Source organism: Varanus komodoensis, unplaced genomic scaffold (assembly GCF_004798865.1).
Source record: "Varanus komodoensis strain SLA01 unplaced genomic scaffold, ASM479886v1 scaffold47, whole genome shotgun sequence".
Classification (NCBI taxonomy): domain Eukaryota; kingdom Metazoa; phylum Chordata; class Lepidosauria; order Squamata; family Varanidae; genus Varanus; species Varanus komodoensis.
In genome coordinates this window covers 7,685,429-7,710,968 of record NW_025336045.1, presented here as the reverse complement: position 1 = coordinate 7,710,968, position 25,540 = coordinate 7,685,429, and positions in this window count along the sequence as shown.

Genomic DNA, 25,540 nt, shown 5'->3' with positions numbered 1-25,540 from the left:
ACGTTTGTGTTCGTGCGGGGAAGAGGGCCCGATCATGTTCGTCACCTGATGCGGGATTTGTGAACGGAAGCAACATTTTGCCAAACTTTCTGTTCACAGACCAAATTGTTCATGGACAGAAGCCTTTGTGAACCAAGGTATTACTGTACCTATATCACCCTGGGAGATCTGAAGACGACTGAGGTGCTCTCCCATCTGATGACTGTGGGGATGATGCTGAGGTGGAAACAGAGGCGGCAGAAAAGACAATCTTACCAGTGACAGCAGTTGTGCGGGGAGATAGGCGGCTGAAAGAGGTGAGCCCAGAAATGTTGGCTGAATCCCTGCAATCACATCACATGCATAAACTTTGTATTATTCATTGTTCGGTTCTACGCTCATACTGGGGCTTCCGGGTATGGGGGCAAAAGTGTGATGACTGGTAAAGTCAGGTGCGTCCAGACTCTTTCAGTAAGGAGGATGTCAACGGATTGTGTTTTTTGCCAAGTGAAGCACTGAACTGGCAGGCCCCAGTATACTTCTTAGCAAGTGCCAAAACTTGGGGCATTGCATTCATGCTCAGACTATCTTTGCATAATGTAATGCTGCCATATTTCTGGCAAAATCTCTTCAATATCCACTGTCACATAGGAGACTTCTCTGCATGCTATTTTACTGGGGCTTCTTACATTGTAATTTTTGGAGGAAAAAGGTGCCCTTTTCGTGGAATGTTTTTTTCCCTCCAGGGATCTGCATTTCCCCACCTCTCCAGATATTCTATGATGCAAGCACGAGGTGGTGCTATGGTGGCTGAGCTGCCATGGGGCTTCTGTTCCACTGTGTTGGGCATTAAAATTTAACACCAGACTTTCTCACACTGCCAACCCCCCAGGGAAAAACGAGAGAGGCCACGGAGGATGACCGCCCTGTGAACAGGGCCTGCAAACATCTGTGTGTAAGGGATCGTGAGAACCCCACCACCCGATCACTGCCCCGTCACCCTCCGCTGGTCAGTGCTGCTTCTGACATGAGAGAGACTGCTGATGTATCAGGATGTTGTTCCAACAAACATCCTGCAAAACAGCAGTATGTCTAATGTAAATAAATAAATACAATCAAGTTAATATGATAAAAACCCAAAACGAAATCATGAGACACAGCAAACAAAACTCTGGATCCCATCAGAGCCATTGTGGTGTAATGGCTAAGAGCGTGGGATTGGGGCTCAGGAGTTCCAGGTTCCAGTCCCCACTCAGCCATGGAGGTCCCTGGGTGACCTAGCAAGGCCCAGCGACAGACGCGTAGCCCAACCAATTTTCTCCTAATTTGGTGACTGCCATTGTGTTGTTTGTGCCACCTGCTGGCCCTTGGGAAAACTGAATTTGGAAGGATTTATTTGGAAGAGATTGAAGGACTAGAAGAGCATGGGTTTGGCTAGCTGACAGAGTCACTGACATCTGATTGGATCCACTGAAAAAGACACAGAAGAACTTTCTCTGGGGAAATTATTGTAAGAGGGTTCTGGTACCAGGGAAGAAGGTAGGAAGATAGAGGCCGGGGGGCTGGAAGGAAGTGGGTCATGGGAAGGAGCTGAGATGTATGTATACTAACACCAGGAGCATGGGAAACAAGCAGGAAGAGCTTGAGGCTGTTCTGGGAATTAGAGGGTATGCCCTAGTGGGGACCAAAGAAACATGGTGGGATGAAAGGCAGGATTGGAATGTAAACATACAGGGGTATGGCCTATTAAGAAAGGTCAGGAAGGGAAAGAGGGAAGGGGGCACAGTGTTCTATGTCAGGGAAGTGATAGGAGGCAATGAGATAGAGGGTGGTGCAGATGAGGATCTGGTAGAGGTGGTCTGGGTTAAACTAAAGGGGAAAGGGACCTTACAGTGGGTGCATGGTATTGCCCTTTGAATCAACTTGAGACCCTGGACAATGCTCTGATAGACCAGATTGGAAGGGTATCCCAAGGGAGGGACACGGTTATAATGGGACACTTCAGCTTCCCTGATAATTAGTTGGGAGATGCACTTGGTGGTGGTGACTAGGTCCTGTTGCTTCCTAGAAGCTATGGAGGGAGGGTTTTTCACTTAGAGGGTCCAAGAGGCAACAAGGGGGGGGGATATCCTAGACTTGGTTCTGCCCAGTGGGGAAGATCTGGTGGATGATGTGCAGATTAGGGGAGTTCTGGATGGAAGTGACCACTCCATTTTATGCTTTGAGATTGGGGGAGTGGGGATGAGTGGTAGGTCAAGTACTAGGAGTTGGCCAACTTCAGTCAATTGTAGGGAAGGTTGGAGGATGTTTCCTGGGAGAGGGTACTGGAAGGCAAAGGACTTCAAGAGGGGTGGATGGCTCTAAAAGGGGAGGTCTTGCTTAACAATACCACTGATTAACAAAGCTAAAAGAGAGCACTGCTGTGGTTGCGAATAGAGATGGTAAGGAGGATTGGACGTAAGAGGACCCTTCATAGGAAAAGGGCACTGGGGCAAGTAGACAAAAGGGTATACCGGGGGGAGGAGGTTTGCTGCAGAAGAATTAATCACAAGGCTAAAGTTGATTATGAGCTGAGACTTTCAAAGAATATCAGGAGCAACAAAAGTGCTTTTATCGACATGTAAATAACAAGAGGAAGGGGAGACAGGAGGTGGGACTACTTAATAAGGAGGAAGAGGATTTGATAATGAATGTGAGGGAACAGGCACAGATGCTAAATGATTATTTTGCCACTGTGTTCTCCCCAAAGCAGGATGGTGGAAATCGATATGGGGGATCAGATAAAGCTGGGGATTTAGGGGCACAGATTAGAGTGATCCCCTTAGAAGTGAAGGAGCTCCTCAGGACACTGGGCATTACAAAGGTGCTGGGCTCTGACAGGTTACAACTGGGGGTGGGGGGAGGGTGGCTGGCAGGGGTGGTCTCGTGCCTGTTGGCCTCCATTTTTGAGGCCTCGTGGAGAATGGGTGAGCTTTCAGAGACTGAAGGGTGGCGTCAGTAGTCCCAATCTTCAAAAAGGGTACATCCATTCTAGGAAAGACAATGGAAAGGCTCGTAATAGAGAGAGATCTAGTGATGCTAGACAGGGAAGGGAGGCTGGAGGCCACACAACACGGTTTCCGCAATAACAGGTCCTGCCAGATGAACCTTGTGGAATTCTATGACAAGGTTTCAAGGTGGCTAGATGGAGGGGATGCAGTGGATGTGGTTTACCTGGATTTCAGCAAGGCCTTTGACAAAGTGCCGCATGATATCCTGGTTGAGCAATTGATGGGATAGACCAATGCACTGTCCAATGGATTAGGGCACAGTTGATGGACAAAAAGCAGAGGGTAACTATTAGTGGGTCGCTGTTTAAAATGACATTCCTCCCCCGCTCCTTTCTCTCACCTTTAGCTGTAAGCTACAGTAGACAGGCCATTCAGTCCAAATATACATTGTATGCCTTCACAATGACTAAATAATCCTAGTTGGAATTCACAGTTTACCAGGAAGTATCTATTTTGCTAGCCCAGAGTGCTCCATGTGCCCTGGCCAATCGGAATGGTGCGGATGCATTACTTAGGGTCTGAGTCTAGATGAGCTTATGAGTTCATGAATAGTTTCTCAGTAGCTTGAATTTACATGTTTAAGCAGCCCTGGAAATGGGTTCAAGTTACTCGACTAAAGTGTCAATACACTGCAATTAGAAATATTGTAAGCTCATTGTCTCTGTATGATTGGCTGATCTTCTTTTATTTGTTCTGTATGTGATGATCTCAGAATCTTATTGTAATTTCTGCATTCTGTCATCAATTGCTCTGTACCTGTGTACGTGACCGGGAAGGTATAAAGGTTTACCTCTGCCTGCCTGGCATTGCATTATCGTGAGTCTACTGCGGGAACCTGGGCCAAACAATAAAGCCACAGATGGTCTGAATGCTTGATCTTTCCCACAGACCCGAGTTTTATTTCCTCCTCACAAATTGCAATTCTGGGGTTCTGACACAAGCAAGCAAGCAAGCACACTTGCTTGCAAAGCCTTCTTTCCTTTTTTTTTTTTTTTTTTTTGCTCCCTCACCTTTCATCCCTGCTGAAATTGCTCTTCCCTCCGCTGGCTAATAGCCACTTTATGCTCCCACACACAGCATCAAACCACAAGAAGAAAGATTTCCCAAGTTGCTGTGCAGATATGAATGTGCTGGAAAGCGCTTTAAGGGAGAAATGGTGTCATGACCCATGTTTCTCTCTCCAGCCAGTTCCAGCGTGAAACTGTTTCTTTGCTGAACAATCTTTATTGTTTCACATAAGTCTCTGAGCATGTGCAAAATATGTTGAATCCCATCTATTTTTTCATTTCCCAAAGCTCTCCTTATGAACCCCTTTGCATCCCAACCCTGGAGGAAGTGTGCAGTGGAAATGGACATGCCTCCATTGCACTCATTGCACCCCTAGTTGGTGCCAAGACGCCAGTCCACCTCTGAAGGGGAAGGTTCTTCTCCATTGGAGAGAGCTCCCATTTCAGCATCCCCTCCCATGGGCTGTCACACCCCATCACTCCCATGGTCAGCATGATCTGTATCCTTGTGTGCCCCTGGGCTAATCTCTTCCATGGCCTCCCCCAGCTGATCTCAAAGTCTTTAGCCATAGCTTGTGGCTGCACAGTTTCACAAGCAGTTTCATCCTCCAAATCTGGATAATTAAAAATAGCGAGTTAGCCTCCCACGAGCACACCAGAGGTTTGACAGTAAGCGTGTGCATGACAAGTGGTGAGATTAAGCAGGATGCAATGCTGCCCTTTGATATTTGGTCAAGTTGATCCCTTTTGTCAATGGTATCTCCCACTTTCACACTCCCATTGCTGGCAGACTGCAAGATCTACGGACAAGCAGGATGCATCAGGAGGAAAGGTCTGGAGCAGCAGGAGAAGACAGGCCCAGCTGTGCGAAAAACTGCAGAGCCTGCGTGATTCTGAGCTTCTTGCCTTCTCCCAGCTCCTGTGGAAAGTTCTACATTATCCTCCCTGAGCTCTGTGGTTGGGAGAGTAAGAAGTGGCCTGGGGTGGCTTGGGGTGTCTCGTTGACCAGGACAGCAAGCCACCTTGCTGGGTTCACATGACAACACCAGCTGTGCCGGTGAGGGTAGATATACAGCTACTCCTGGCATGTGAGCACAGCAGGGGAAATAAGCCACTGTGAATTGCTTCCCTGTCTGTACTTCTGCAAACAAGCACAGCATGTTTAGCCTCAGAAGGAAAGGCCCTGAATGCAATTAATCTTGATAAAGATCTTGATAAAACTAGATTCTGAGGTTGCTTAACGCCCAAGCTACATCTGCTATGCACCTAATGATGCTTCTATCTGAATTACTGAAGGGCAATTAGAACACCATTAAGACATAACCATTGTAGTTATCTAGGAATAAAGCTAATTACTGTCTCCAGATTGCCTTTTAGGTTAGCTTTGGCCACTAGAACCAGAAAAAAGCTTTATGACTGTATTGCAAAGGGCATGTGCTGATCAAAACCTTACTAACTGAGGATGCAGTATTTGTCCTAATTCTCACTGGCTGGGTTCACACAGCGCCTGGGTGTGTAATGCAACCGCTCGTCATGCTGACCAGGCCCACTTGTGTTGGTTGGCCATTGTGATTTCTCACAGTTATCAACCACACTAAGACACTTTGATGGGTTCCGGGGCTTCTCCCTACTCTGTTGTACTTGTCCAAAGTATCTGGACTGTTTCCAGACAACTTCTTTGAGGCAGTAGCCGCCTGGTTGATTACTTCTCCAGAGGGGAAAGCTGTTGCCCACGTGGGCGGAGGGAGAATCAGCTAGGTGGCAGTGCCTCAGGAAGCAAGGCCCTCAGGCGTGCAGCAGGCTCCCCAAGCGGGAGCAAAAGGGGGATTCACTGTGGTTGTGGAGCCTGCCCCATGCCAAGGTGCTGTTTCTTGTAGCAAAGGCCTAGGAATGTTCCATGAGCTTTATGTGAGGCTGTCCCAGAGGATTCAACTGGTGCAGTGTGGCCTGGCAGCCCTGCTGGGAGCCCCTTGCACCAGTCCTGAAAGAATTGCACTGGCTGTCAAGAAGCTGCCAAGCCAAGTTCCAGGTGCTTGTGCTGGCATATGAAGCTCTATGCCATTGAAGGCCTGGATATGTAGTGGAGCACCTGCTCCCTTACGCGCCAGGTCAGAGACTGAGATGGAGTGAGGGAGCCTCTGGATGGGCCACATTTGATACATGGGAGCCCCAAAAAGGGTGTTCTTAACACAGGCACCCCGATTGCAGAAGCTCTTCCCCTTCAAATATCGCCCATGTCAAATATTACCCCATTTCTGTGCCAGTTAAAGAACGATTACCTAGGTTTTTAAATGTATTTTACTCTGTTTTCTTTTGCTGTATCATGGAAATGGTGATTATCTTGTAATATTCATCCCTGTTTTTAATTTATTTGTTTGCTTGCTTGTTTTGGTCAGTGCTGTATTATTAGATGTGTTTTATTGTTTTTACCTTACTTCAGGATATTTTTACAATAAAAAGTGGGCATGAAATTTCTCAAATTTCTCAAATACCTGGCTGTATAATGTAATACAGATTGTAAACTACTGAGGGTGCAAATTTTATCACAAACATCTCTCCTCACCACCCCATATCTCCTCACCACTCCATATTCTGCAGAAAAACACAGAAAGAAACTTATCATCTTATAAATAAGGAATAGTAGAGCCTTCAGTTAGCATCTGCACAGCATAAAACCGCTTCTATGTAATACTTGTGACATAATGCTTTTGTAATGCTTTTGTTAAATGTGGCAAAGTCCATGAGAGCTTTGAAGAAATAAATCAATAAACATAAATGCAATCCCCCCCTTCCAAAAAAAAAGTCAGGAAGGTTTTCATAGAATTAACTTGTATCTGAGAACAAAAACAAGTTTATGTGGCATTCTTGCAATATGATAAGATCAGGTAGAATAGAATTCAGGCACAAACTTATTTTTATTATAGTTATAATTATATAGCACCTACAATTTTCAAGGTACTATAGGCCTTGCCCTCAGGTTTGCCACCTAAATGACCATGTGAAAAGGGCACCAGGTGAGGAGACCAAGAAACAAAGCACACATTCTAGTGTGATTTTTCAGTTAAATAATGATGGGGAGGAGGAGTCCAGTGGCCATGGTCCAGCCTCAGGTCACAGAGTGGGCAGGCAGGTGGGCTCAACTCTGTGGCTGAGATGTGGAATGAATCTCTTCACTCCTTCTCAGAACCCCACAGGATGAGTCCCAGTCCCAGTCCAAGGCCTAGTCAGGTCCATGCCATGGTCTCTGTGAGCATCATTAAAACATGTTTAAATGGGTGTGAGGTGCATCGGGTTGCCATATTCCAGTTCCTCAAATCTGGGCAGCCTTATTTTCATATTATGCAGTTTCCCAAATGCTTTAGTGGCCTGGGAAAGGGTTGAGCCTCCCCTGCTCATTTCCCACTGCAAATGACCCCTTTCAAATGCTTTATTAATTGGAAGAAACCTTAGATTTTTCTTAGAATCTTTGTGTTTAACTTGTATTTGAAGTAATGGTGTATATTGATGTGTGTGTTACAGTAGTTTTCAGTGCAGTAGAAACTGTGCCATACTCATGAGTATGTGCCCACAAGGTAAAGTTCTTTTTATGTAACTGCAACAATGCTCTGTGCGAAAGGCAAGGGACAAAAACTGACACATAAGTAGATAAGAAAATAAGAACATGAGAAAAGCCCTGCTGGGTCAGACCAAACGTCCATCTAGTCTGGCACTCTGTACACACCCACAGCATCCTTCAAGCTGCTGCCCAAGCTCCTCAGCAACTGAGGTAGGAAGCATTCCACCTCTGCTGAAGGAGGCAGCACACACCCAGCAAGGCCGTAGCCACCGGTAACCACCTCCTTCATGGATTTGTTCCATCCTCTTTTGAAGTCATCCAGATTGGGGGTCACTGCTACTTCCTACGGCAGTGAATTACATAGATTCACTGTGCATTGTGGGACGAAGTATTTTCTTTTATCTATCCTAAATCTAAACTAATCATCTTCACGGCTTGAGTGTTATGGGGGAGGGAGAAAAATGTCTCCCTCTCCTTTTTCTCCACACCATGCATTATTTTAAACACTTCTATCATGTCTCCTATTCCTTGCCTTTTTTCTAAGCTGAACAGTCCCAGTTGTAGTCACTTCTCACAGGGGAGCTGCTCCAGCTGCTTAATCATTTTAGTTGCTCTTTCCAGCTCAGTAATGTACTTTTCCAGATAACATGACCAGAACTGTACACAATTTTTAAATGCAGTGGCACCAAAATTTGGAGCATCATGACAGGTTTTTCTTTAATTTTATTTCTAATTATGCCTAACATGAAGTTACTGTTTTCACAATAGCTGTGGATCAACATTTCCATCAAACTGTCAACCATGCTATATCAGGTAATCTAGGGGAGCAATACACCTTGAAAGGAAATGCTTGTCGCCCAGACAGCCTTGAAAGGTTTGGGATCTTTTGCTGTGGTTTAATGTGCACAGCCTGGGAGAATAAGCCCTGGTTTTGCAGACACAGACACACACACACACACACACACACACACACACACTTTTAAAGGAAAGGAAAATTTATTTAGTAGAAAATATAGAGCAAGTACAAACTTTACCCTGCTCTAGCCAATGAAAATTCCTGTTGCATCCCAGTCATGCACTGTATTTGTGAAGAGGTAAAGAACATTGTGCCTAACATAAAGAGAACAGGCAGAGAGGGAGAGAACAGGAATCCATGACCTGCCCTGCAGGATAGACTCTCAGCAGCAGAGAGTGGGGAAGAAGGCCTGGATTCAGTACTAGCCCCCACCTGTGTTCAGAGTCTTCCCCCTGCCCCGCTACATTCAGACTCCCTTTCCTAAGTCCCTGATCTTTATTTCTCTCTGTACTTGCCACTGTGGGAAGGATGATCTTTCCAGAGTTATGCTAGCTTTTGGATGGATGTTTGATTGCTCCTGATGACCTTGTCTACTGCCTGGCCATGAACATGTCTATTTTCTATGGTTCTTTGGCTGTGTTTACTAGCTGCTGCTGTTGAAGTAATTTCCAGGCATCTTAAGACATCCTCAATGCAAGGTTGTTTTTCCTAATTCCGTTAGCAGGGAAATGTCTGACCCTTTCTCTGTAAGAATGCCAGCATTCATTCTTCTCTCCCACTGGCTTGTCCAAAATAAGGTTCTTCTTCATGAATTCAAGTCTACCCCAACAGAGCCCATGGCCTGAATGCCCATTTGGACCTGGGAGCTTGTGGTTGTGGTGCTAATATTGATATATACACATGCTACAACCACAGCCCCCAAATACCTTTATGAGCAGTCACCTCCAGCTCAGATGCCATCAGCATATCCTTGAAGTTGGGATTTTTCGCTCTGATATGCATTACCCTGCACCTGCTTGTATTGAACTGCATTTGCCCTTTGATGCTCATTCTCTACCTTTAGAGCTACTCACAACCCCTCTTAGTTTTAACCTTTAACTACGCTAAACAGTTTGGTGGCATTTCTCCCCAAGCTCTCCATATAAGGAAAACACCAACGGGAGAGTGTGTGGGGATGGGAATAGCATTGCGATTGAAACCGCTTTTAATCACAGCCAGTGGTGATTAATCAGAACTCCCCACTCGTAGTACTTTGGAGGAGTGATGTTGGAATACAGACTGGTATGTTGCAGTAAATCCTACCTCTCATTTGGAAGCAATTCCACCCCATATCTTGCGTGAATTCTTGCTGGGGTCAACAGCATCCATAGGAAATTACCAGTGAAAAAGGACACCAGAGCAAAAGCTAAATCTGCAGAGAACGTTTTCTGTTTTGTGAGGCAGTCAGAATGTATTTCCTTGTTTGACTTATGGCAAGGGATCCATGGCAGCCAACATGGTCCTCCTCTCCATTCTATTAGCTTCTTGACCTGTTTCTTTCACTGGTGCTGTAGCCAGAGGGCTCCCCTGTAAGGCTATTGGAAAGATGAAGGTAGTGGGTGAGGGATGCATGTATTACTACGGTGTTGTCTTACATGGCAATGTTCACGGGCAGAGAGATGTTCTACAAAAATGCCCTTTTATGTAAGATAGTAGTAGGAGAAATTAAAGGAAAGTATCACATCTGAAGGTCATAACCAAAAAGTTACAGTCCAGGTCTGTTTGTTCTGAGTAAACACCAGATGCTTGTGGTATTTCAGCAGCAGAAATGTACTGTAGCACTGACAATACAGGAACATTAGCTAAGTATAAAAATGCAAATGCGCATTCATCTTTTTGCAAGGCATATGGTATATTAAGTAGCAAAATCAAGAATCTTATGCATGAAAACATCCCACAGATTAATAAGAATGTTATTAGAAAAGGTGCTAATTAAGCAAGAGAGAGAGAGAGAGAGAGAGAGAGAGAGAGAGAGAGAGAGAGAGAGAATGCCGACTTTCATCCATGCCAGCATATTCTCAAAGGACTGCAAGAATATTTAGGCTGAAATAGTATGCACATTTATCTGGCATGGAATGGACTGGAGCATTTTCTTTTGAACTCTTATTGCATCATACCCCTAGTTTCTTAATGTACTTCACATAAATAGATGCTTCCATGCAATATTTTTAGGATGCTACTTAAACGAAATTACAAATAATGATTTTACTTTGGAATAATATACATTTGCTACTATGTTTTCATGCACAAAGTCAGTATTTATTAGCAGCATAGTGGCCTAATGAATGGGAGCAATTTGTATTACAGAGGAAATGCATGCATGCAAAAGTGTTCCGGCCTTGCCTTAGAGGACACGCACATTCCTGCTGCAGTGGGCAATCCAGGAAACCTTCGTGCAAACCTTCCTGCTATGCTATCAAGGGTTTTTCAAGAGAAGCCCTGAATACGTCCTCATGAAGAGTGTGAGTGCCCATGAATTGTGCAGCTTGCAGGTGTGCTTACTTCCCTTCCACCTGTTTCCATGTGCTGTGTGCTTCTCCTTCCGCTTCTGTGAGTGACCAAGGATGAGGTAAGCATTACCTGCAAGGCTGTCTGCTTATCTGAACACTTCAGCTCTGAGGGAGAAACAGAAGCAAGTGAAGGTGCCCCATCCTAAGCAGGCCCTGCTCTGACTCTGTTCACTCCCTCTTCTGTCTGCTATGTCCTCTCCCTCCCTGTGGAGAAAGAAGCCAAATGCATCATTACAAGCAGGAAGGATCCTGGAATTGTCGTCAATCAGAAGCAGAATAGGATTTGCAGTGAAATGGGGCTGCAAAAAAGGCCAGTTCTACTTTGGGCTACATTAAAAAAAGGATCACTTCCAAATCACAGAAACTTACCAATTCCCCCCCCCCCCCCCGCTCTGCAGCACTAGTTAGGCCTCATCTTGAACACTTGCTTTTCTGCAGTTGATTAATGCTCATACGATATTTCAGAGCTGAATGTGTGAGGATACTCTACAAATAGCCTTGATGGGCTACCTGGTTTAATGCACTGCTCGGCAACAGCACATGTGCACAGAACAGAATGGAACAGAATAGGAGGAGGGTTGGAAGGTGCCTGTCAGGCCCGTGAGTCCAACCCCTGCTTGGCTTCCTTGTGCAGCCACCGTCTGGCGCGAAATCATGCCTGGCCCAAGGCATCTTGCCGCCTCAAGTGAAACGGCTGTGCTGCCATTGCCACGCACCCACCCACCCACCCAGCTGCTAGCCTGGCCTGGCCTGGCCTGGTTATCTGCTTGCCTGGTCCAACTGGCCTCTCCCAGCTCGTGCCCCACAAGAGATTGGCCGAGCTCTTTTCAAAGCCTCAGGGACAGGCAGGAGCAGGCGGCCTGGTTAGCTAAGTGACTCATGGAGCAGCCAGCTGGGCAAGAGAGTAGGGTGGGCAAGTGGCAGCCATTCCCTGTGGCAAGAGGAAGAAGCAGCAGCAGCAGCAGCTGGTGGTGGTGCGCAAGCCAGCTGATCTGGGAAAACCGGCCAATTTCCCCCTTGCGATAGCAAATTCAATGCGGGAGAGGGCCTGTGCAGAGCAGGTGGTGTGATTCACTGCTCTCCCTGCCCCCGCCCGCCCGGTTCATGCCAAAGCACGCTTCCCGTCCACGCTGGCCTTAAGCACCTCTTGCTGGGGTCACAGCACCCCTTTCTCCTTCTCTTCCTCCTCCTGGCCCTGCAGGCTGCACACAGATGCCAGGCCTTTGGGCAGCCCGTCTCCGCCAGGAAGCCAGCAACAGCGTGCGATGGTTGGTGGGCGAGAGTGTAGGGGCTGCCCCGCAGTGGCCCTTGTGGCGTGTGAGCACGGACCAGCTGCTGGGCCACACGGGCAGCTCTCGGCTCGCCCTGGACTCTACTGGCAGAAGTGCGGGCCCGCCTTCTCATCTGGTCTTTCTTCTCTTGCTTGCAGGTGAGGTGCAGGAGGAGGACCTGAGGAGCTTGTCCACTTCAGCTACATGCCTCATTGCCCCTTCCTTCCCCCTCTTTTCACTTCCAAGCATTTATTCCCCACGCCCACCAACATATTATCTATCATCCATCCGTCTATCTATCAATCCATCTATCCCCCATATATACTTCTTCCTCACCAGTTAACCGAGGAAGACATCGTGTGTAAAAAGCATTTATTTACTTTTTTGCTTGTTTATTCATTTATTTAAAACATTTATATGCTGAGAATTAAAAGTTTTGTTTGCTGTATTTGCTTGCCCATCTCATTGATGCATGAATGCAAGTCTCTAGGCTCAGTCCCAGAGGACTGCTCCCGTAAGCCGAAAACTGACCAATCGGAAATCTTTCCCTGGGAATTTGGGCTGCTGCAAATTGCCCGCATCTTGACAGAGATTCTGGCCCATCCTGTAGGTCCCATTGGGCAGATTTTGGGCCTGTCCCCTCTATTTCCTTTCCTTTGTTCTTTTTTGCATCACACAAACCCCTCGCTCCCCAGCTGGGAGCAAAGCTATGACCGAGGTAGAAGGTTGGCAAGAAACACAGTGGAACTGCCTCTGCTGTTGCAGGGAGCCCGGCTTTCCTGAGCCTCAGCCTAAACTGAGACGTTCTTCACAACACTTTGAGGCCATTGTACCGAACATGCAGCTGCACAAGTGCAAACCTGCATCCTTCCGGTAATTCTTTTGGACCGCCAAACATCAATGCCCCAGACCAGCAATTTCCAGGCTCCTGCATCTGTGAAGGCCAAGGTTTCCTAATCATACCCCTTTGTGGACCTTTTCCTAAATGCAGATCTGCCATGCATTCAAGCATACTGCCCTGTGTTGCTCTGTCGTCTCTGCGAGTGCGCCATTCGCTCGCCTGCTCCCCGTATTTGCAGGCCTGTGGTGCTAAGCAAGGAGTCCCTTTGTCAGAACTGTGATCTTACACTCAGATTTTCTGTGCAGTAGTCCCAGGCCATTCTACTGCAGGTGCATGCACACAAGTGCAAAAGTGCACCTCACTCGCTCTTTTGAATCATTCGGCGTGCCTGCCCCAAGCAGGGAAGTGGCAGGACCTAGAATGGTGCAGAAGGTCAAGGTGTCCTCAGCCAAGCCCTCAGCTGCATCCCCGGCAGCCAGAGAGAAATCCACTGCATTTGGGTATTCTGCTGAATTGTAGTTCTTGCTCTCTTACTTTTGACTGCCTGATTTGGTAGCCTGCACCTGTTGACTTCCGGGCCTAAGGAGCCCGGCAGGACCCCCCTTTTCCTAACCCCAACCCCAAACAGATTTTCCCTGTAATCATTCCAGTTGATTCCATGGCATGCACACTAAGATAAGTGCAAGATTGCATCTCTCTGCTGGTTCTTTTGGATTGCTGACCACCTGTGCCCAACCCGGGAAGGAAGACAGTGGGTGCCACCTCTGCCCTGCACACCTGAATCCATGTCACTTTGCTATCCTGCCCAACTTGCAAGAAGTTCAGGGCATGCTTTGGATTAGGGAACCTTGGCCTTTTGCTGAGGTCCAGGTTCTGTATTCCCCAAGCAAATCCTAGGCATCACAGGATTGCCCTCAGTGCATTTACCGGAATTGTCTGCTTTGCCTTCTTTTTGGCTTTTCTCTGGCATCCAGTCACAGATGCATTTGAATCTGTATTTCAGAGGGTAAAGAAAAACATGCAAAACTATCTGTTAGATTATTTGCTATAATTTACGTAATTATTAGTCTATTTACCCCCATTCAATTCAGCTTTTTCTTGCATATTGATCTCTGTGGGTTTGGCACCTATCTCAGCCCAGAGGGGCATAGGACCAAACCATAAATTAGTCTAAATGTAAGGACAGTAAAACATAATTCAAGTTCAGTGGAGGCCAAGGTCAACCATGTAGATTCTATGTGATGGATTCCTAGAAATCTAAATTTGTTTCCATCCATTTCAGATCTCTGTAGCAAACTTAGGCCATTACTGATGTTGATCAAATGCCTCCACCAATACACAAGAGCGTGGACATTGGAAGAAGTGACAGAGGACAGAGGCTTGAGGCATCCCAAGCACAAGTTTTAGGAAATGGAACCCCAAATCTCTCTGTGTGTGCGTGTGTGGGGGGGGTGTTAGATATTTGCTTAACATAATAATCCTAGGGGAGGAATGCTTTAGAGGGTACCAGGGAGTGACCTGCCAGCTATTTGATACACACAGACAACCTGAGACCCGCATGTTCTGCAGTTGTATGAGCACATATGAATTTCACTGGCCAGGAAGTATTGCAGTGAAAGTCTCAGTTGAGGGTTCAGGTTGGGAGGATGGGGCTGCATGCACAGCTGCGCAGGACTAGAAAACGTGACCAAGCTACTACCTTGAGCAGTCTGAAAGAAGTCAGTGAAAGCTGCATAAGGATTCTCTGTGCTTATAGCTTGAAGTGAAATGTTCCATGCAGGCAAGGGGTCTGCAAACCTTGACCTCTGGCACGGGTCCAAGGACATTGACGTTGCAGATCTGGAACAGCCAGAGAGCTGCAGTTCTGCATTTGTGTGACACTAAGTTCAGGAGGATGGCCTGGAGTTTTGCAGTGAAAATCTTGGCCTTGGGATCGGGTTAGGAAAAGGGGGCTCTCTGTATACTAGAACAGCCCTAGAACTCAGTGGCAGTTTCTGGAAAAACGCCAGACTTGGACTCTGCCGATGAGGAAATATTCACTTGCAGCAGACGGGGTGGCTTCAAAGCACCACACACTTATTTTGGGTGGGGGCAGCCTTCTCCGCCCTCACCCACAGGTGAATTTGCAAACCTGTGACCCTACGTTGAGTGTCATCCACACACCAGTGGTGGGCGGGGTGTGTGGTTCGGGATGCTCTGCATCCATGTGTGTCTGCCCACAAGGGACAGTGCCTGTGCCCATCCCGTGACGCAGCGTGGGAACGACAGTGTGCCCTTCCTCACTTACGGGAAAGCACTGTACATCCTGGCGTATGAGATGAGGCCAATGCTGGGGCACTTTTCTTGCGGTTCCTCATATGCCGGGCGCATAAGATGGCTGTCAATTTTTGCCTCGCTCTTTTTGGCTTTCCAGGTCATCTTATACACCATGACATACAGCACTGAGTGCCCGGGAAGCACGTTTCGGGAGAACAGCCACATGCTGGGCGTCGGGGGCCATCCCAGTGGTTGCTTGGCTGGCTCTGGCTCTGGGGTGGGCTCCCACACTGGTGTGTGCGGTGTTGGGAAATTTAGATAAATGCTGGCAGAGAAAGGTTGCTTATATGTGCCTTTGTGTTACAAAACCAAACCTGCCAGGCCACTGCTGTTGCCTTAAAAAGATGGTGTTATTAGCTAGATTGGGAAAGTGCCGGAGGCTAGTACCTGTGCAGAGCTGAAACACTGGCACCCATTTGCTTCTGAGTGGGCCCACCTAAGTCCCACAGAGGCAAGCCTGAGTGCAATTCTCAAAGCAGACTTCCTAAATGCCTCCTCCATTGACCAGCAATCAGTACTGTTTTCCATACTATTGTTAACAGTATTTCCTGGCCCTGCAAAAAATGGGCAGGAAATAAGGGAATGGTCAAGCAGCACCATGCCCCTTTGAATGTCACTCCAGAATACAAATTAACCAGACTGGAATTCAAGATCTTGGGATTTTGATTGATCCATATTGTATACATAACCTCACTTTGCACTCAGATGTGCACCCTTAATAAGCAACTATTTTTGCATATTTGATACAAATGCAAGCATGGAAATAATTATGGCTTGCATAATTATTATGCTTTTGATAGCCATGTGGATAGGCACTAAAGCACCTTCATTGTAAATGGTACAAGTCCTGGCTTTTGAAATTTTCAAACTTTTCTAATTTTTGATGATACATTTTCAAGCTTATCTGCAGCTGTAAGAGCTAGAAGCTTTCTTTTCTTTGGTTTTTCTAGATGCTTAATTTTGCATCCCATTGTACATTCTCTGCTTGTCTGGTATACTTGCAGAAAACCCAGAATTTACATAGCTCTGCCTAGTTACCATGGAAGCAGACTGAACATCCTTTTCCTGCTCCTTTAAGGATCTCCCTTTCTAGCCCAGTGAGCTAGAAGGACAATGCCATAGTTTCCCTACTGTCAGGTGTATCCCAGAATGGGGTCATTCCACCTGGTGCGGCCTGCCCAATCTGGTCATGGTGCAGAGGTTGTCACTTTGAGTTCCTGTCACCCCAAGTCAGCACAGTCCAAAACAGCTGGTTGGGGAAGGCTGTCCAGGTGAGACTCCCTGCCAAGAAATGCTAAAGAGTTTTCTCTGATTCACACCAGGTGCTGTTGGCAGGGGTCGATCGCTTAATCGAACACAGGCCTCCTGCCTGCACAATATCTGACCATGTGGTCAAAGCTCTGTTGAAAGTACCAGCTGGGCATAATTATGTACACTGATCAACTGATCACCTTCTTCTGTGCCAGCCCCCTCCCTGACCCCAGAGATAACATGAAGCCCTTCTAGTTCATAGTCTTGTTTTCTATTGAACGACTGGGGAGACCCTTCTGTTTGTACGCAAATCTGCAAATGTGCTGTAAATTTGCCTCGTGTAATTCAGACAAAAGCTGTTTTTTCAGTGCCATCTCCTCAACTCTCCCCTATTTTGTATCTTTCCCACCTTGCAGAGTTGATCGCTGTCATCTTCATAGTGACAACCTTTGCTGTACAAAATGACCAGATCAGCATTCCTACCCCTTTGGAAAGAAGTACTACAACACCACTCTTTTAATAAAAATTGTGCGGCAGCAATACCATTTCTGACACATCAATCAATTGTTCTTAAAAATACCCTGAATCCCATTGCCCTAGTAGAGTTACAGAGCTGGGCAATCTGGACTGAAAGTTTGGCACCAACTACCTTACCTTTTATTGTTCTCCCCCTTATAACAAAAGTAGGGAACTGGAAATTTAAGGACTGGAAATGGAAAGAACTCTACATGATTAGAAATATTGACAAAGCTATTAAGCCTCTTACAGGAACAAATGCAAAAAGAAACTGGGAGATGTTGAAACTGACTGGTTGACTACATATCAAATGATCCATTTTACTTGTACTTATCTCATGCCACCAGAGTCCTAAATCCTATACAATCATTTTAAATGCAATATATTCCTGAAGCTACTGTCAAGCATTTATAAGGTTTTCTGTAACTCAGTGACCTGAACTCTGGGAAACACTTGAATGGTAGCAGCAGAACATCAGATTAGCAAAAACTACAAGGAAAACAGCTATTGAAACCAGTACCAGCAAAAATTCAATAAAACAGCATAAAAACAGTACATAGATGGCACTATATGACTATAAAATATCGCAAAATAAATCCTCAGTCTAGTCCACCTGGCTAGAGAGGATCTTGGCAAATGGGGTTCCACTTCCCTGTGTGGTGGAGCTGTAAGAGCTAATCCAGATAGGCACTCATTATGAATTAAGCGTCTCTTCTCACAGTTCAGACAGTATCCTGTGATCCCAAATTAGCATTGTTGAACTTGTTTGCTGATGGTATAAAGGCCTTCTGGTATAAAGATGTACGAATCCTTTTTATAACTGCAGCCAGGCAGGGTCTAAAACATCATTGGAAAACAGTGGCTACTTTGACAATGAACCTTGGTTGGAAGGGTATCAAAGTTATCAAAGAACATTATGGAAAAGTTATCAAAGCACTTTAAAACTCTGAAAAACATGCAGGCCAAAGGTGATTTTGAGGAAGTGTGGCACATGTTTCTTCAGGAATTTAGAAGAGGCAGTAGAAGCACCAGCAGCTCATGGCTCTTTGTGAAACAACTTGCTTAGAAAAGGACAGACAACAATGCTCAATAATCACAGCTATCTCAAAGCTGACACATGAGCTTCATCACTGCTTACCTTTTCTGGAGCTAGACATGGGAGGAATATTTGTGGGATGCGAATTGGAATTTTATATACCTGCACGTGTATGTGGATATCTGCTTGTGTACAAGAGGCAGGGGGATTCCTTCTTGGCAAATAGATAGCCCAATTTTTTGAAATTGATTTGCACCAGGGATGCAGAGATGTAGGTTCTGGGGACAAACCTGGCCTGGCTTGTGTTCCCATCCAGCTCACTTGGATTCCCATAGTGGCTGTGCCCCCTTCCCCTTCACCAGGTCTTTCGAGGTTTCTTGGGTTCTGTGCAAGAAACCTATTCTGAATGGTTGGAATGCCTCTCCTAGGGTTTAGTTGTGAGAACTTTAAGCTAAAGCATGTGAGTATTTAGAAGCACAGAAGCATAGAAATAGAGTGAATCAGAAGGGGTCTTTCAGGCCATCTAGTCTGACCCCAGCTCCAGCAGGATCCACTCATGACAGCCTATCCTTGAACACCCTCACCAATGGGGCTTCAATCACCTCTTGGGGTGTGTGTGGGGGGGTCCTTTTTATATTTAGTGCCACTCTTTTTGCCTTCTACCCCACCATAACTGGAATGCACCCCCCTAAAAATTTCTCTGAAATGGGATTTGGCTTTGGGGCTGAAAGAGGTTTTCCATCTTTGGGGAAACTGTAATGCAAAGCCTTAGCAAAATTCGCTTCCTGCAAAATTCCTTTACATGTTTCTTCTTATCAGAACTCTTTGAAATTATTTACAAATTTGTTTACAGCAATTTTGCAAAATTTTACTGAACATTAAGTAGTTCTTCTGCAGATCCATTCACAGTAGACAATCAAGGCAGGTATCTAACATGCAGCATGTTAAGAACTCTTCCTAGTTCCTTTGGAATAATCAAAAGTGGTGACAGTGCAGCAGGATGATCTCTGCACATCTTATTTGAGAGACTTCTCACTGAAGAGCAAATTGTCACCACTCATACTTCTGCAGCTGCGCAAAGACAACAATGCCAATTTGCCTGTTCGGTGAGTTGTGAAAGGCTTCTTACCAAGCTGTGTGCACTCTGAGCACTGGCTGTATCCTTTCCAAGTCTGTAGAGAAGCAAGCAGTGGTGTACTGAGGTGAAAGCACTGAAAGAGTAAAACTATAATTTTAGCTTTCCCGTACTCGCCTGCAAGTCAAGGGATGCTGGCAGCGTAAAGGGTATGGATTGGTGAGAAGGTGACTCTTTCTATAGCTCTCCCTTTCTGGCAGGTTTCTCACTGGTTGCAACTTTGAGCTTCAGGAGGCTCTTTTCTTGTTGCTCCCTCCAGCCCCTGCCTGGGATAGGCAAGCTGGCTCCTGCTCAGCAAGATCCCACAAGGTATATCTAGTATGAAAGAATACCTTGCTGGCCCCAGAAATGATCCAGCCACCCCACCTGAGCCATGGAACGACACGTAGAGAGAGAGGAATTCTCTGAAACTTGCCTTGGATTGACATGGAACCATTCCCGATTTTTTATCTTCCGCAGAAGGCCTTTGGTCATATCAGGGTCAATGAGTCAACTGGAAACCTCATCCCTCAGGCTCCTCCCCTCCACCCTCCCCTACCAGACAATTGGCACTGGGTGCAGTGCTGTCGCTTCCCTGGAACAGCAGCCGGGTTTGTCCAACATGACAGCTCGGCATGGCTGACAAGACACAGTGACTTTTGTCCAGTGTTTCAGCCTGGCCCAGTGGTTTGCCCGCACTCTCATGAAAAGGGGAAGCCCACAGGCATGAGTGTGTGTGAGTGTGTGTGTGTGTGGGGCGGGGGCAAACAGGTGGCTGGGCCTGCCCTGGCTGGGGACAGCATGGCTTAGCTGATCCCTCTGCTCCTGCCTAAGAGGGTTTCTCTCAAGCAGGAGCAGAGGAGGAAGAACCTGGGCTAAGTGAGGCAGCTCCTTCTCTGTAGTTTACCATCTTGCTCCTTCAGGCAGGAGAAGGGCAGGCTGGGCTAGGCTGGGACATGGTGAGCCTAGCCAAGGTTCCCCCTTCCCTACCCTGGCTAGAGCTTCTCTCTCCCCAGCAGAAGTGGGGAAGAGGGGCTGGGCTAGGTGGCCTACCCTCTACTTGTGCCCGAGAGGCTTTGCCTTGGGCAGAAGCAGTGGTGCCAGCAGAACAGAACTGCTCCTTTCTGCAGTGCCACCAGGTCGATTTCCCCCAGGTTTGCCCGGTCAAATTCACAGCCCCCTCAGCTGCACCTCCTTGCATGAGCCCTGTCTGTGCCATGGAGGCTGCTTGACAGCTCCGGGAGCTGAACTGGGCTGGCAATCACAGCGGTCAAAGAGAAGAGCTTCACCTTCCTTGTCGTGTGTCCTGGGAGAAATGAGAGGGGAGGAGGCAAGGGAGAGAGGGGAGTGGAGAGCAGTCAGGATCGGCTGCATCTGCCGTCAGGCTCATTGTGCCTTCTTGGCACTTCCAGGCAACCCATCATGATAATTAACCCTGATGGGTTGCTGTGATGTGCCAACCTGCCCGTGTCCCCGAGTGGACCTGTAGCAGACAAGCAGGCAAGGAAACACCCTTAGAATTATGCTTGCATCTCGGTTGTTTGCCTTCCCTTGTTAACCTGAATGTGATACGGCATTGCTGCCGCACCTCGGCCTTTCTCGTATATTTTGCATATACATGGAGCTACATACCAGGCAGAGAAGCCATGCCCTACATTTTCCTGAAACTATCAGCTACGCTCCTCCTGCAGCTCAAAGCTCGATTCCTATTTACTGCATGCAGACACAGCTAATATTACTAGTATTACATAATGAGTCGCATGTGGGGCACTGGATATATTCAATCAACCCTCAGAACCAGCATGTCACAGACTGATAATTTTAATTGGTCCACAGAGAAATAGTGAGAACCCACCATCAGATAATGGTGAAATTAATTCCTTAAAATTAATCAGGTACAGATTGACTTCTGGGAACTTCTACACAAAGGGGAAGTTGACAATGAGATAGCAGCTGAATGTGCTACTGCAAGTGTAATCTGTGCTTCTAGAGGGATGGCTCCTAGTGTCACACGTCATAAGGCATTGTGCTTATGGCTCCATGTAACTCCATTGCTGCTGCTACCTCCCCTCCCCTCCCCTCCCCTCCCCTCCCTCCACACACTCCATCTTGGCCACTTTAAATTTCCTGACAATTGATTTCAGATTTATGCAAAATCTGGGCCTCCACTCTGCAGTTTGTGCAAACCTTTGCACAAATATATGGAGCAGCAACTCCCATAAATGTATCACTGTCATCCTCAACTTGGTGCCTTCTAGGTGGGCTACTGCTGGGGATGGTGGGAGTTTAGTCCAACGTATTTGGAGAGGGGCAGGCTGGGTAAAGCAGTTTTACAGTATCCTGGGAGTGGGGATCAGGCTTGGGGGATGTGTGCCATGATGTGCATTTGACCCTGTTGCAGCCTCATCTTTTCCTGCTTTTGAGCTGCAAGTGCCTGGGTAGAGTTGGGGTAGCTCAGCATGTGGCCAGACAGGTCCAAAGGCCACAGAACTCAAGACTGTGTAGACTTTCCCAGTTAAAAAACAACCATGCAAATTGCATCCTGTTTTAAATACAGAAGACCTATGCCGGCGGCCGCCAAGTCAAGAAAATCCATTGGATTTTCACCCCCTATCAAAGTCCTCCCACATAGCCATAAGTATGCTCCCAGAAAGTTTTGGTTTTGGCCATAGAAATGTGATACATATATAAGCAATCATAAATGTACATGAATTGCTGCAGGAGCATAAACATTCATAAATGTTTCACATGCATATTTGAATGCATGGGAATCATTGCCTCAGGATAATCCGTTCTAGAACTTTTCTACATGCTGCTACTTTTGTCTTAGAGAAGTTTCTGCATTTGTATGCAGCTCCCTAATATATTCCACTTCTTCACTCACTTCATTTGCTTTGACCTTGACAACTTAGGACTGAATTCCTATTTATTTATGCAATTTAAAGCCTCTCTCATGAATTTGCACTGAAACATAGAAACAGAGCAAGTCATCTAGTCTGACCCCCAGCTCCAGTTGGCTCTGCTCACGACATGCCCACCATGTGCATGTCCAGCCTATCTTTGAACACCCTCACCGATGGGGCCTCAACCACCTCCCGTGGAAGCCCATTCCATACCCTCGGGGTCCTGACTGTCAGGAAGTGCTTCCTGGCATCTAAATGGAACATAGAAACATAGAAACAGAGCGAGTCAGAAGGGGACTCCCAGGCCATCTAGTCTGACCTCCGGTACCAACCAGCTCCGCTCATGACATGCCCACCATGTGCACATCCAGCCTATCTATAGAAACATAGAACCTTGGTTCCCTGAGCTTTGCTCCGTTGGAGCGTGTCCTGCCATCCTCTGCAGGGGAGAGCAGGTCTCTACCCAACTCCATGTGACATCCCCTCACATACCTGTATGTCACCAACAGATCCCCTCTGAGTCTCCTCTTCTCAAGGCTGAAGAGACCCAGTTCCCTCAGTCTCGCCTCATACACCATCCCCTGCAAACCGGCCACCACCCTTGTGGCCCTACGCTGCACTGACTCTAACCTGGCTATATCCTTCCTGTAATGAGGGGCCCAAAACTGAGCACAATACTCCAGTTGCGGGTGCACCAGAGTTGTATAGAGTGGTAGTAATACCTCTCTCGATCTAGAAGCCACATTTCTGGCTATGTAACCAAGGGTGGCGCTTGCCCTCTTGACCACCGCATCACACTGCTGACTCATGTTTAGCCTGCAGTCAACCAGCACCCTGAGTTCCCTTTCACAGGTGCTGCTCTCCAGCCACTTGTCCCCTAACCTGTACTTATGACACCTATTCCTATGCCCCAAGTACAAGACCTTGCACTTATCCACATTGAACGCCATCCTGTTGTCTCCTGCCCACTTCCATAGTCTGTCCAGATGCTTTTGGATCTGGAGTACCTGCTCCTCAGTTGTGGCCACTGCTCCAGTTTTAGTTTCGTCTGCGAATTTGATCAGTAGACTGTTCACCCCTTCTTCCATGTCATTTATGAAAAGATTAAATTATGAAAAGAAAATTCCCATCTTCACAGGTGCAACCAGATACTTTATTTCTGCTTTCAATCTTTGTGTTAGCATGTTGACACCTCCAGGACAATTATTAGTATGATTGGGTTCTAGAAGGCAAAAAACTGCTTCTTGGAAAAAATGCAGATGGTCAACTGCAACAATTCATACAACTGACTGGGAGAGACAGGGAAAGGAGGTAATATAGATCTACTCCTGTTGAAAAAGCTGCAATAACACAAAATGCATAGTAACATTATTAGATGCCATTATACTATTGCGGCCAAATGGATTTAGAAATTGATATGGAAAAGTGAGGTATTACTTTTAGGCAAAAACAAAAGCATGGTTTGGGGCAAGAATCCAGCAATTCTAAATGCTTCATATTACAGGGTATGAAATGAGTATAATATTGATCGTGATTTTCTAATAGATTGCTGGATAATGTGATCTGTAAATTTCTGATGCTCCCCAGTATAGGCAACAACATGTATTTGGAGCAACAACAGAGGTGGGCAGAGGTTTGGAGAAAACTTGGAAGAAGTGGATTTACAGTAAGTATAAGGAGGGCATTGACTCTGGAAAGAAAATCCTCCAGCAGTTACTTATATGTATTGTTTGGGCATGTGGAATATCTGCACTAGGAACGTGCCAAATCAGGGAAGTTCTCCCCACCTTTTTTGGTGGGCTTCTGTCTGCAAGACAGTTCACAATTTGCCTCAGTACAATTTACAGAAATTAGTGGTTGTAAAACACATGGTCTTAATGGGACCAGAGCCGCATGTTTTCCAGGTGCTATTTTTGAATAAAATGCCACCTGAAAAATACATGGCTCAGCAAGATTTTCACAAATCTCACTAAATCACATGCTCTTGGGGTGCCATTTTGTGTAAAATTTGTTTTGTTTACAAAACAGCACCCATAAAGCACATGGTGCAGCTGTTTTCCAGGTGCTGTTTTGTGCAAAAAACAGTGCAGAGAGGGGGCCCATATCTCACACGTCACAGCCCACTCAGAGCGAGTCCTCTGATACTGAGGAGGAGCCAGAGGGGCAGAGCTGGGCGGATGACTTGGCAGTTCCAAGGTTGCTCAATGAACATGCTTGGGGAGAACGTGAGAACCTGCCTGCCTTGGAAAAGAGCGAGACATTATGGATAGGGGGTGGGGGTGGTGATTGACCCTGTCAGAAGATGACAGGGGAAGTGAGCAGACGAGCTGGGAAATGTCTGGTGTCCCTGCTGTCTGGCCCTCAAGCAGCGGGAGACACCCTGAGGGTGGAGGCAAAAGCTTTTCTGCAAGGGAGGGAAGGAGGGGAAGTTCTAGTTGGGATTCAGCTCTTTCCATGGGCAGATGCTTCTCCCTGCTGACAAGGAGAACGCCACCTTGATTGATACTGTTTTGTAAGCTGTTAAGCTCTACTAAAAGGACCGTGCTCCCAAAGTCTCAGCTGAGTCTGCTGGAGAAGGAAAGAGGGAAGACAAGACCCGCTCATGTCAAAAGGGCCTTTTTTTGGTGAAAGTGCTCCAGAAAACCCACATAGCTTGCCAAGAGTAATGCAAATGGTGCAAATTCTGTTAACAAGATGTGTTTTTCTGGCACTGTTTCCATGCATTCCACTGGTGGTTTTAAAAAATGCAAATTGTGCTCCGTCTGGCCGATGGAAGTCAGCAAGCCGTCTCACTTTGCGCTGCGGCAAGTGGTTGGCAGCATGCAGGCAGCACACTGGAATCTGGGGGGCTGAAGCGAGGTATTCGGATCGCTAGACACCTCACACATCCCTTGGCAGTTCTGCACCTGCTCCTAGGCTTGCTCGGTCATTCCTCTTCTGAGCTGGCTGGGCGCGTTGTGCATGTGCCGGGGGTGCACTTGTCCATCTAGTCCCGCCTGGTCCTGGTGCAGTAGACCCCAAGAGCAGTCTTCCAGATATGGACTACTTCCATTCACTGACACCCATACCAAGAGCCATCTTTAGGTTGGTGAAATGGGCATCCACGGAGGATGTCCATCACCAATGTCAGCTTTGCATCTGATTATTCTTGGACGTGGTGCCTGCACATCGCAGATCAGTTTTGCCCCCCCAGTTCTTCCTCTCAAGCAACTTGCAGTGTGAAAGACTTTGGTCCCCAGAGCTGGCCCATCCAGAGTTTTGGTTTTGGTTTTGGTTTGATTTTGCACAGCAAAGAATGAGAGAGAGGCTTTTATGGAGAATGTGTTTGTATGTGGAAGTATGTGAGTTCACTAAC